The sequence below is a fragment of the Mobula hypostoma genome, chromosome 16 (genome assembly GCF_963921235.1).
Source record: "Mobula hypostoma chromosome 16, sMobHyp1.1, whole genome shotgun sequence".
NCBI classification, from domain to species: Eukaryota; Metazoa; Chordata; class Chondrichthyes; order Myliobatiformes; family Myliobatidae; genus Mobula; species Mobula hypostoma.
Genome location: NC_086112.1, coordinates 27639333 through 27651862, shown reverse-complemented (window position 1 = coordinate 27651862; position 12530 = coordinate 27639333).

The window sequence follows — 12530 nt, the reverse complement described above, 5'->3', positions numbered from 1 at the left end:
ATGAGTGACAATGCTCTGTTAATGAGAAAGGTCAGAGGAGAATGGCCAGACTAGCTCAAGCTGTAAGGAAGGCAATAGTAACTCAAATAACCACACATTACAATAGTGAGCATCTCTGAACTCACAACATGTTGAGCCTTGAAGAGGCTGGACTACAGCAGCAGAAGATCACAAACATACAAACTGTGGAGCCAACTAATGAAGTGGCCACTGTGTGTGTGTAGAATTCATTCATTATTGATCTAACAGTCTTCAACTGAGTTTTGTCATTAAAAAATGGCCAAACATTTGAAAGGTTTTTCTTCAAGTTAACACGTAGACCCTGGATGTTCAGCAGTTATACAAATGAGATTAAAAACACAGCCAGGCTTTTCTCCCTTCCCCCACTACCAAGCCTAGAAAAACTTATTAACATGCAAGCTCCGTCACTGATCAAGATCAGCTGACTCAGGTAATAAAAAGTAGGATCTTCTGGTTGGTTGCTCGGCTGGTTTTACTAACTTACACTTACACTTCTACGAATCCACTTCCTGAGGAGATTGAGGTGAGCAAGGCTTCCCCCTCTTATTCTAACCAATTCTTACATGAGCACCATCGAGAATGTCCTGACCAGCTGCTTCATCATCTGGTACAGGAATTGCAAGGCACCCAACCGCTTGTCCCGACAAAAGATTGTAAGTAATGCTGAGAGGGTCATCCGGGTCTCTTCCATCCATCAGAGATACCTATCAGGAGCACTGTGCATGCAGGGTCCTTAGAGTTGCCAATAAGCCCTCCCATCCATCCAGCAATCTCTTTACCCCCCTACCATCAGGCAGGAGGTATCACAGCATTAGGACAAAAATGGTGAGGATGGGAAACAGCTTCACCCACCAGTCCGTGAGACAATTGAACTTGCTGCCACTGCTCAGTTTTCATCACACACATAGCATTATACAGTTTACTTTTTAAACTTGTGTTCTAAATGAACCTTATTATTTATTAAATTACTCGTGGTAATATTACTTCATGTGTTATATGTTTGAGATGTATGTACTGTTGTGCACCTTGGTCCAGAGGAGTTTTGTTTCGTTTGGCAGTATACATGTATATGGTTGAATTTCAATAAGCTAAGCTTGAACTTGAACCTGGTGTGCTTACATAATTACTGTTTAAAAATAAGGGACAAGACATCTTACAAATCAGGTGGAATAAAATCTTAAACATCAGTAGAATTTGGCGTCTTGCCTGGTTGTAAACGTCCTTTGATATAATGCACCAAAGTCAAATGTGGAAAATCTTGACTGCTGTCAGTTAACTTGATGAGTTGAAAGTATGTTAATATGAGCTTTAGTGTTCGTGCTGTGTGACTGCAGAAAAGATCCTACCTTGGAATAGTGCCATTGGTTGCTATGATTGCCTGGAGGTAGAATTCAATCATTTCTGCTGGTAATATTCACAGTAACTTTAGCACTATATGTGTGGTGGCTGTGTTTGTCGGTTGGGTTGCCACATACAGGAATGCTGTTCCCGTTGACTGTTCCTCATAACAGTTAATGAATGAGTTCTAACCTTGCAGTGCATGTGGAGGCACCTTGAATCTTATTATATATTGATAAAATAGCAACTGTGTAGGTGAGCTACATGGGTAAATTAAACCGTTGCTCAGGAGAGGAGTATGAGTTGAGTCATAGATTAGAAGCGTGTGTTTGAGGGTCAGGGGTATGATCAGCAGCTCTGTATAAGTGCCCGAGCAGCTTGAATACCTACGCTGTCCATCCTTAGCCAATTCACAAAGCTGTTGCAATTTCTCTCCCACACCCTTTGAAAGGGTGCCTCGTGCATATTCAGCCCTGGGCATTTGTGCTGGTGTTAGAGGGAGATTATCGAGAGGAGAATTTAAACTTTCAGAGCCAACTGCTATGATGTAGCGTTTAAGAAATTGGCCTATTAACATCCTCTCGGGGTATTTAAGGATGCACACATGAAGAAATGCAACAATGCTCTCATTCTCAGAAATGAATTTTAAGAAAAGAATCAAGATCCATCTAGTGTGACAGCTCTCAGAATCTAAGCATCTCAAGGGGGTTTGCAAAAAATGTTTTTTTTCCAAGTACGTGTTCCTTCTTTTGCATCATCACACAAATCTCTCTATTCACATTTCTATACATGCTGCAACAATAAAATACCCTTAAATAAAACCAAAAAATTATGTCCATTTGACTGCTCTTTTTGAGCAGTATTATCCCCTTTTGCTTTTACATAAGGTATAACACTAAAATGAGGCAATTCAGCCCATTGGATCGATGTCATTTCCCAGGGAGAAATCCCATTAGCCTCAGTGCACCTTTTCCTACTTCCCTGACACATGCCCATTAACTCCACTTTGATTCTTTATGCCATTATCAAGCCAAATTATCAAGTCACCATATAGATGTGGAAGGGAACCAGACCACCCCAAGTCAAAGTTGTCAAAGCCTATTTATTACCAAAGTGACTCCATACACCACTTTGAGATTAATTTTCTTGCAAGCATTTACAGGAAAATAAAGAAATACAATAGAATTTATGAAAAACTAGATATAAATAAACCCACACAACCCTAGGGAGATGGTGCAAATTTGCACAATCCATCTTCATTTCTCTGCATTCTTCGCATTCATTGTCCTGTACAATGAAAAGTCGTCTTTCCATTGATTCCGTAGCCTTCTCCTTTTCATCATCTATTTACAGCCCCTGATAATGTCGTTAAAGATCGGAGGCCAAACACTTGAACAAAACAAAAATATCTCAGATAGCTCCTTCGTCACTGCACTGTCACCGTTGTCAGTTTGCTTACTTGATGCCTTGTCCGTAAGACCATAAGACATTGGAGCAGAATTAGGCCAGTCAGCCCATTCATCTTGCTCTGCCATTCCATCATGGCTGATTCATTATCACTATTAACCCCAATCTCTTGCCTTGTCCTCATAACCTTTGACAGCCTGACTAACCAAGAAGCTATCAACCTCTGCTTTAAATATACCCAGCAATTTTACCTCCACAGCTGTCTATGACAATGAATTCCACAGATTCACCACCTTCTGGCTGAAAAAAATTTTTTCTCACCATTGTTCCAAATGGATGTCCCTCCATTCCGAGGCTGTACCCTCTGGTCCTAGACTCATCCAACATAGGAAACATCCTCTCCACATCTGTTCTCTCTAGGCCTTTCAATATTTAATAGGTTTCAATGGGATCCACCACTCCCCTCATTCTTCTAAACTTCGGTAAGTGCACGCCTAGAGCCATCAAGTGCTCCTCATACATTAATCCTTTCACCATTTCATTCCCAGAATCATCCTTGTGAACCTCCTCTCCAGTGCCAGCATTCCTTTTCTGATAAAGACCAATGCCTGGTAAAGTCTCGGCATTATATTCTTGCTCTTATATTCTAGTCCTCTTGAAATGAATGCGAACATTGTGTTACGAGAATACACATAAAATTAAGATGTTTGCTGGCCTGGGCTAGCGTCAGTGGCATCAGCAGTTGGTCTGCCACCTGCCCTCAGGGGAAGGAGAGATAAGGAACAATGGAGCAGCGTCTGGAGATGTGTAATGAAGGGATGTGGGAGGAAGAGCTGTCTGGAGCGGCTCCCCCCTTTGAGCCCTGAACTGTTTGAAGTGATGGACAGGCGATACCCCAGCAGGGGGATAAAAAGGGACAGGTTCGCTAAGACAGACACACACGCCACCCGAGGTAACGAGACCCTGGAAGCGGTGCGCTTCTCACGAGTGGGTGAGAAGTCCCAGACAACGACAAGGGTGGAAAGGTACGATCAGCGGGAACCCGGTGTGTGTCCGTCCTTGCCTGGGTGCCGGGTTCACTGCAGAGGATCGACCGCATCTGGAGGAGGGGTCACAGTCGGTGACCTCAGGTGACATCACCAAGGACCTGCCCAAAAGCTGTTTGTGAGCCATCCCGCTGGTCTGTGAGTGAAGCAGTGTTCTGAATGATCAGTTGTTCCTATTCTGTCTCTCTTCCCCCACCTTGTCCATCGCCATGGCAACGATTACTGCGAACTGAACTACAAACTGGACTGAACTTTGAGTCATTTTGAAATTGGTCATTTACCCCTAGACAACGATAGAGCTTGATTGATGCTGTTATCTTAATTCTGTGCACATGTGTGGTTATCATTGTTGAATTGTTGCATTTATTATCCTTTCGATTACTGTGTTGCTTGTTTCTTTAATAAAACTTTCTTAGTTCTAGTACTCCAGACTCCAACTGAGTGATCCATTTCTGCTGGTTTGGCAACCCAGTTACGGGGTACGTAACATAAGTGGGGTTCTCGTCCGCGATTTTGAACGCTAAATTTGGGACGGAGTAAATTGATTGGGTTAAAATTCCCGAAAGAAAGAAAAGACAAACAGCAGAAATGGAGGTTGAGGAATTTATAAAGGCGCCGACCTTGGAGGCATTAGAGGATGCCAGGAAATCGGAATTGATAGCTGTGGCCAAACGGGTGAATCTTGCTAAGGTGAAGTCGACAATGAGGAGAGAGGAGATACACAGAGCTATTGTAGAGCACTATGTATCTAAAGGTGTGTTTCCCCAAGGTGAGCTGGGGGAGGTGTCTATTGAAAAACCTGCTGGAGACGCGGTACAGGTACAGCTGGAAAAACTGAGACTCGAGCACGAGTTCCGGGTACGGCAGTTAGAAAGGCAGGAGAAAGAGAAAGAGGTAGAAAGGCAAGAGAGAGAAAGACAGTTGGAGAGAGAAGAGAGAGAGAGGGACAGACAGTTGGAGAGAGAAGAGAGAGAGAGGGACAGACAGTTGGAGAGAGAGGAGAAACAGAGGGAAAGGGAATTTGAGCTGGAGAAGTTAAAGATAAGGGCCGAGCAGGGGCTCGTGCCGAACCAAGGTGGAGGGTTCCGGGCGACCCAGGAGGTTAGGCTGGTTCCCCCATTTGACGATACCGATGTGGATCGGTACTTTCTCCATTTCGAAAAAGTGGCCATAAGTCAGGAATGGCCGAGGGATAAGTGGGTTGTCTTACTTCAGAGTATACTGAAAGGGAAGGCCCAACAAGCTTACTCAGCTTTATCCGCGGAAGATGCCCAGAAGTATGAGGTGGTGAAGGAGGCCATCCTCAGGATTTATGAGTTGGTCCCGGAGGCATACCGGCAGAGGTTCCGGAATGCGAGGAAGCGGTGGGACCGCACGTATTTGGAGTTTGCTCGTGAGATGCAAACATATTGTGAGCGTTGGTGCACCTCGAAGGGGGTAGAGGGGGATTATGACAGACTGCTACAGCTGATCCTGATTGAGCAGTTTAAAGGTTGTGTCCCTGAGGGTATGAGACCCTACCTCGATGAGAAAGAGGCAGCCACGTTAGCCGCAACTGCTAAGTTAGCGGATGAGTATGCGTTGACGCATAAAATGAAGTTTGCCCCGAGTAAAGGCTACCAGAAGGGTAGTCAGGACGGCGGGGAGAGTCCACCGGAAAAGTCAGAAAGTAAGCCGGGGACTAGTGAAAAGGATAAGGTAGACCGGGAGCAGTCTGGTAGGAAGTCTCCTGGGGTCGTCTGTTATAATTGTGGGAAAGTCGGACACTTTGCGTCCAGGTGCTTTGCCCCAAGGAAGGAGACGGGGAAAGGAAAAGTGGAAATTTTGAATGGCTGTATCGAGCTGTTAAGCGAACCGCTAGGGAAGGACAGGTCTGAAAAAGTCCAGGAAGGGCGCGAGAGGTTTATCTCGGCCGGACTGGTGTCAGTGAAAAAGAGGTTAAAACCAGTTCCAGTGCGGATCTGGAGAGACACGGGAGCGTGTCAGTCACTAATACTGAAGAGTGTATTAGAGTTTAGCTCAGAGACCCAGACTGGGGAGGTAGAGGTCAAAGGTGTTGGGGAAGGGACAGAGTCAGTCCCTTTGCACCAGATACATTTACAGAGCAACCTGGTCTCTGGACTAGTCACGATCGGGGTGAGGTCCGAATTACCGATGAAAGACGTGGAAGTCTTGCTCGGTAATGACATCGCCGGAGGAATCGTGTTCCCAGTCGTGAGATTGACGGGTCAGCCTGCCAGCATGGAGGCCCCGCCCGCGATGGTGAATTTGGCTGAAACATTTCTGCCAACCTTGTATGAGACAGGGTGTAGTGAGATAAGAGGTAGTGAGGGAGCTGGGACGGACGTAGCAGTAGCCAGGAAAGAATTTGTGCAGACGCAGGAGCGAGACGAGGGGCTGATGGTTTTGGCCGAGACCGCTCTCTCTGACACAGCCTTGACAAGCTATTGTGCGGATAAGGAGGTGCTAAGGAAGAAAGGGAAATCAAGTACAGCATCCGCAGATGAGGAGTGGGGGGTGGTGCAAAAGAGTTATGGGGATGAGGTTTTTAACATGGCCCACGAGGTACCCCCCGGTGGACATTTTGCGGTGCTGGAGGAAACAGTTGGTGGAATCATGAAAGAGAGTTACCGGCTGCCCAGGGGGAAAAATGTTATTGATCATGACCGACGCGAACTGAGACGGTCACCGGCTTTTGATATGCTAACAAACCTAGTCGGTGTTAGCGTGGAAATCAATGAAGCTAGGGGCCCCTTGCTAAGAGGAAAAAACCATTTTGAAAAGATTAGGATGGGATCGGTCAGATGGGAGAAGGCTATTGTTTTGGCCAGGTCTACTGATAAGGTCTCTCCCTTAATCCCCGAAGGAGTAATTAAACGACTCGCACCCATGTGTTTGATTGTCCCGTGGAAATGCAAAGAACTGGGACGTTGGGTGATTGTGGTTACAATAGGGCGGCCAAGTAAACAACACCCATATTTTTTGAGTAATTCAGTGACTAAAGGGCTGATGAACACAGAGGTGTGTATTGGCAATTTAACACGGCTGTCTGAAGCCAGCTTGATAGTGAACCTTGGAAAAAATGAATTCGGCCACACGAATGTCACTTACCTGGGAATTGTGGTGACACAGGGGCAGCTGGCAGTGATGCAAGCTACAGTGCAGGCTATCGCTGACCTCCCAACCCCGACAGACAAGAGGGCCCTCAGAAGGCTTTTGGAGATGGTGGGGTACTGCAGGAAGTTTTGCAATAACTCTGCGGTCAATACCCGTCCCCCTCCTACTAAGCCCTTGCGAGGGAAAATTGAGTCGGAATGGGACGACCCTTGTTGTTGTGGTCCGGGACAAAACCAAGTGAGAGGTTACATTGGTCGCAATTCATCAGTGTTTTTGGCCACTATGAAGTTTGTTGAGTTGGAGCCTGGTCTAAGGGATTATTAATAACACATGTAAAAGGAACAGAAAATGTGATGACTGTCTGTCAAGGTGTTGACAATTTCAAATTCTCTGTATTAGCTAAATAACTGTTAAAGATGTATATTGTGTATGTATCAGATAATGTAGTCATGTTTGTAATTTTTACCTCCCGGTAAAAATCCTTAAAGGGGGGAAGTGTTACGAGAATACACATAAAATTAAGATGTTTGCTGGCCTGGGCTAGCATCAGTGGCATCAGCAGTTGGTCTGCCACCTGCCCTCAGGGGAAGGAGAGATAAGGAACAATGGAGCAGCGTCTGGAGATGTGTAATGAAGGGATGTGGGAGGAAGAGCTGTCTGGAGCGGCTCCCCCCTTTGAGCCCTGAACTGTTTGAAGTGATGGACAGGCGATACCCCAGCAGGGGGATAAAAAGGGACAGGTTCGCTAAGACAGACACACACGCCACCCGAGGTAACGAGACCCTGGAAGCGGTGCGCTTCTCACGAGTGGGTGAGAAGTCCCAGACAACGACAAGGGTGGAAAGGTACGATCAGCGGGAACCCGGTGTGTGTCCGTCCTTGCCTGGGTGCCGGGTTCACTGCAGAGGATCGACCGCATCTGGAGGAGGGGTCACAGTCGGTGACCTCAGGTGACATCACCAAGGACCCGCCCAAAAAGCTGTTTGTGAGCCATCCCGCTGGTCTGTGAGTGAAGCAGTGTTCTGAATGATCAGTTGTTCCTATTCTGTCTCTCTTCCCCCACCTTGTCCATCGCCATGGCAACGATTACTGCGAACTGAACTACAAACTGGACTGAACTTTGAGTCATTTTGAAATTGGTCATTTACCCCTAGACAACGATAGAGCTTGATTGATGCTGTTATCTTAATTCTGTGCACATGTGTGGTTATCATTGTTGAATTGTTGCATTTATTATCCTTTCGATTACTGTGTTGCTTGTTTCTTTAATAAAACTTTCTTAGTTCTAGTACTCCAGACTCCAACTGAGTGATCCATTTCTGCTGGTTTGGCAACCCAGTTACGGGGTACGTAACAATTGCACTTGCTTTCCTTACCACAGTCTCAAACCGCAAGTTAACCTTTAGGGAATCCTGCACAAGGACTCCCAAGCCCCTCTGTATCATGGATTTTTGAATTTTCTCCCCATTTAGAGAAGAGTTTATGCCTTTATTCGTTCTCCCAAAGTGAAAGACTATACACTTCCCTACACTATATTGCATATGCCACACCTTTGCCCATTCTGCCAATCTATCCAAGTCCTTCTACAGACTCCTTGCTTCCTCAACACTACCTGCTCCTCCACCTATCTTTATATCAACTGCAAGCCTGGCCACAAAGCGATCAATTCCTTCATACAAATCATTGATATATAATCTGAAAAGAAGCAGTCCCAGTAACAAACTCAGCAGAACACCACGTCACTAGGAGCTAACCAGAATATTTATTCCAACACTTTGTCTCCTGCCAGTTAGCTAATCTTCTATCCATGCTAGTATCTTTCCTGTAATACCATTGGCTTTTTTCTTCTTAAGGAGTCTCATGATTTAGAACTGATGGTTACCCACAACTAGAACTGATGTCAAGGAATGACTGCACAGGCGCATGGACGTCAGTGAGTTAGACCCATGGAAAGTGTATAAAAGGCAATCACTTCTTCTTCTGTGCTTTAATTGAGGAAAGACTGTGCAGGCACGTGGACATCGGCAAGTTAGACCGGCAGGAAGAGTTTAAAAAGAAGATAGCTTTATAGAACGGATGTCAGAGAAGAGGGAGATAGAGTAAGAGGGCTTTGGCTCAATGGGGCTTTGGCTATAACGGGTCGAGGTGAGGTAAGTTACTTGTGAAGGATAGGAATAGGAAATATGACTGTGAGGCCGGTGTTTTGTATTGGGTGTCAGATGTGGGATGCCCGGGAGACTCCTAGCCTTCCGGATGGCCATATCTGCGCCAGGTGCATCGAGCTGCAGCTCGGGTTAGGGAACTGGAGATGCAGCTAGATCTCTTTCGTCTGGTCAGGGAAAGTGAAGAGGTGATAGAGAGGAGCTATAGGCAAGTAATCACACTGGGGCCTCGAGAGACAGATAAATGGGTAACAGTTAGGAGAGAGAAGGGCAAGCGTCAGATACTAGAGAGTACTGCTGTGGTTGTCCTCCTTAACAATATGTTCTCCTGTTTGAGTATTGCTGGGGGAAGCAACAGTGGCCGCACCTCTGGCAAAGAGTCTGGACCTGTGGCTCAGAAGTGTAGGGAAAGGAAGAGGATAGCAGCAGTGATAGGGGACTCTATAGTTAGGGGGTCAGACGGACGATTCTGTGGATGCAGGAAAGAAACGAGGATGGTAGTTTGCCTCCTAGATGCCACGATCTGGGATGTTTCTGATCGCGTCCACAACATCCTGAAGTGGGAAGGTGAACAGCCAGAGATCGTGGTACATATTGGTACCAACGACATAGGTAAGAAAAGGAAGGAGGTCCTGAAAACAGACTACAGGGAGTTAGGAAGGAAGTTTAGAAGCAGGGCCTCAAAGGTAGTAATCTCAGGACTATTGCCTGTGCCATGCTACAGTGAGTATAAGAATAGAGTGAGGTGGAAGATAAATGTGTGGCTGAGGGATTGGAGCAGGGGCAGGGATTCAGATTTCTGGATTATTGGGACCTCTTTTGGGGCAGGAGTAACCTGTACAAAAAGGATGGGTTGCACTTGAGTCCCAGGGGGACCAATATCCTGGCAGGGAGGTTTGCTAAGGCTATTGGGGAGAGTTTAAACTAGAATCACTGGGGGGTGGGAACTGAAGTGAAGAGACGGAGGAAGGGGCAATTGGCTCACAAATCGATAAATCTTGTTGACGGTATGAGAGGGAGGATAGGCAGGTGATAGAAAAAGGATATGCTCAGACTGATGGTTTGAGATGTGTCTATTTTAATGCGAGGAGTATCATGAACAAAGCAGATGAACTTAGAACGTGGATCAGTATTTGGAGCTATGATGTTGTGGCCATTACAGAGACTTGGATGGCTCAGGGGCAGGAATGGCTACTTAGAGTGCCAGGCTTTAGATGTTTTAGAAAGGACAGGGAGGGTGGCGAAAGAGGTGGAGGCGTGGCACTGCTGATCAGAGATAGTGTCACAGCTGCAGAAAAGGAGGAAGTCATGGAGGGATTGTCTACTGAGTCTCTGTGGGTGGAAGTTAGGAACAGGAAGGGGTCAATAACTCTACTGGGTGGTTTTTATAGACCACCCAATAATAACAGGGACATCGAGGAGCAGATAGGGAGACAGATTCTGGAAAGATGCAATAATACCAGGGTTGTCGTGGTGGGAGATTTTAATGTCCCCAATATTGATTGGCATCGCCCTGGAGTGAGGGGTTTAGATGGCGTGGAGTTTGTTTGTGTGCTCAGGAAGTTTCCTTGACACAATATGTAGATAAGCCTACAAGAGGAGAGGCTGTACTTGATCTGGTATTGGGAAATGTACCTGGTCAAGTGTGAGGTCCCTCAGTGGGAGAGCATTTTGGAGATAGCGATCACAATTCCACCTCCTTTACCATAGTATTGGAGAGGGGAAAGGAACAGATAAGTTAGGAAAGCGTTTAATTGGAGTAAGGGGAAATATGAAACTATCAGGCAGGAACTTGGAAGCATGAATTGGGAACAGATGTTCTCAGGGAAATGTATGGCAGAAATGTGGCAAATGTTCAGGGGATGTTTGCGTGGTATTCTGCATAGGTACGTTCCAATGAGACAGGGAAAGGATGGTAGGATACAGGAACTGTGGTGTACAAGGGCTGTTGAAAATCTAGTCAAGAAGAAAGGAAAGCTTATGAAAGGTTCAAAAAACGATGTAATGATAGAGACCTAGAAGATTATAAGGCTAGCAGGAAGGAGCTTAAAAATGAAATTTGGAGAGCCAGAAGAGGCCATGGAAAGACCTTGGCAAGCAGGATTAAGGAAAACCCTAAGGCGTTCTACAAGTATGTGAAGAGCAAGAGGATAAGATGTGAGAGAATAGGACCAATCAAGTGTGACAGTGGGAAAGTGCGTATGGAACTGAAGGAGTTGGCGGAGGTACTTAATGAATATTTAGCTTCGGTATTTGCTACGGAAGAGGACCTTGGCGATAGTAGGGATAACTTACAGCGAACTGCAAAGCTTGAGCATATAGATAAAACTGGGCTGAAAAGTGTCAGACGGAGTTCAACCCAGATAAGTGTGAAGTGGTTCATTTTGGTAGGTCAAATATGATGGCAGAATATAGTATTAATGGTAAGACTCTTAGCAGTGTGGAGGATCAGAGGGATTTTGGGGACAAGTCCATAGGACACTCAAAGCTGCTGCACAGGTTGACTGTGTGGTTAAGAAGGCATACGGTGCATTGGCCTTCAGCAACCGTGGGACTGAGTTCAAGAGCCAAGAGGTAGTGTTACGGCTGTATAGAATCCTGGTCAGATCCCACTTGGAGTACTGTGCTCTGTTCTGGTCGCCTCACTACAAGAAGGATGTGGAAACTATAGAAAGGTTGCAGAGGAGATTTACAATGATATTGCCTGGATTGGGGAGAATGCCTTATGAGAATAGGTTGAGTGAACTTGGCCTTTTCTCCTTGGAGTGATGGAGGATGAGAGGTGACCTGACAGAGGTGTACAAGATAACGAGAGGCATTGATCGTGTGGATAGTCAGAGGCTTTTTCCCAGGGCTAAAATGGCTAACATAAGAGGGCACAGTTTAAAGGTGCTTGGAAGTAGGTACAGAGGGGATGTCAGGGGTAAGTTTTTTACGCAGAGAGCGGTGAGGGCGTGGAATGGGCTGCCGGCGACTGTGGTGGAGGTGGATACAATAGGGTCTTTTAAGAGGCTCCTGGATAGGTACATGGAGCTTAAAAAAATAGAGGACTTGGTTAACCCTAGGTAATTTCTAAAGTAAGTACATGCTCGGCACAACATTGTGGGCCAATGGGTCTGTATTGTGCTGTAGGTTTTCTATGTTTCTATGTCTATGTGTGGCACCTTGTCGAACGCCTAATGAAAATCCAGGTGAAGAACATCCACTGACTCTCCTTTGTCTATCCCGCTTATTATTCCTCAAAGAATTCCAATAGATTTGTCAGGCAAGATTTCCCCTTAAAGGTAACTATGTTGACTTTGGCCTATTTTATCATGCACCCCCAAGTAGCCCGAAACCTCATCCTTAATAATGGCCTCCAACATCTTCCCAACAGGTCAGGCTAACTGGCTTACAATTTCCTTTCTTCTCATCCCTCCATTCTTCATGAGTGTATTGA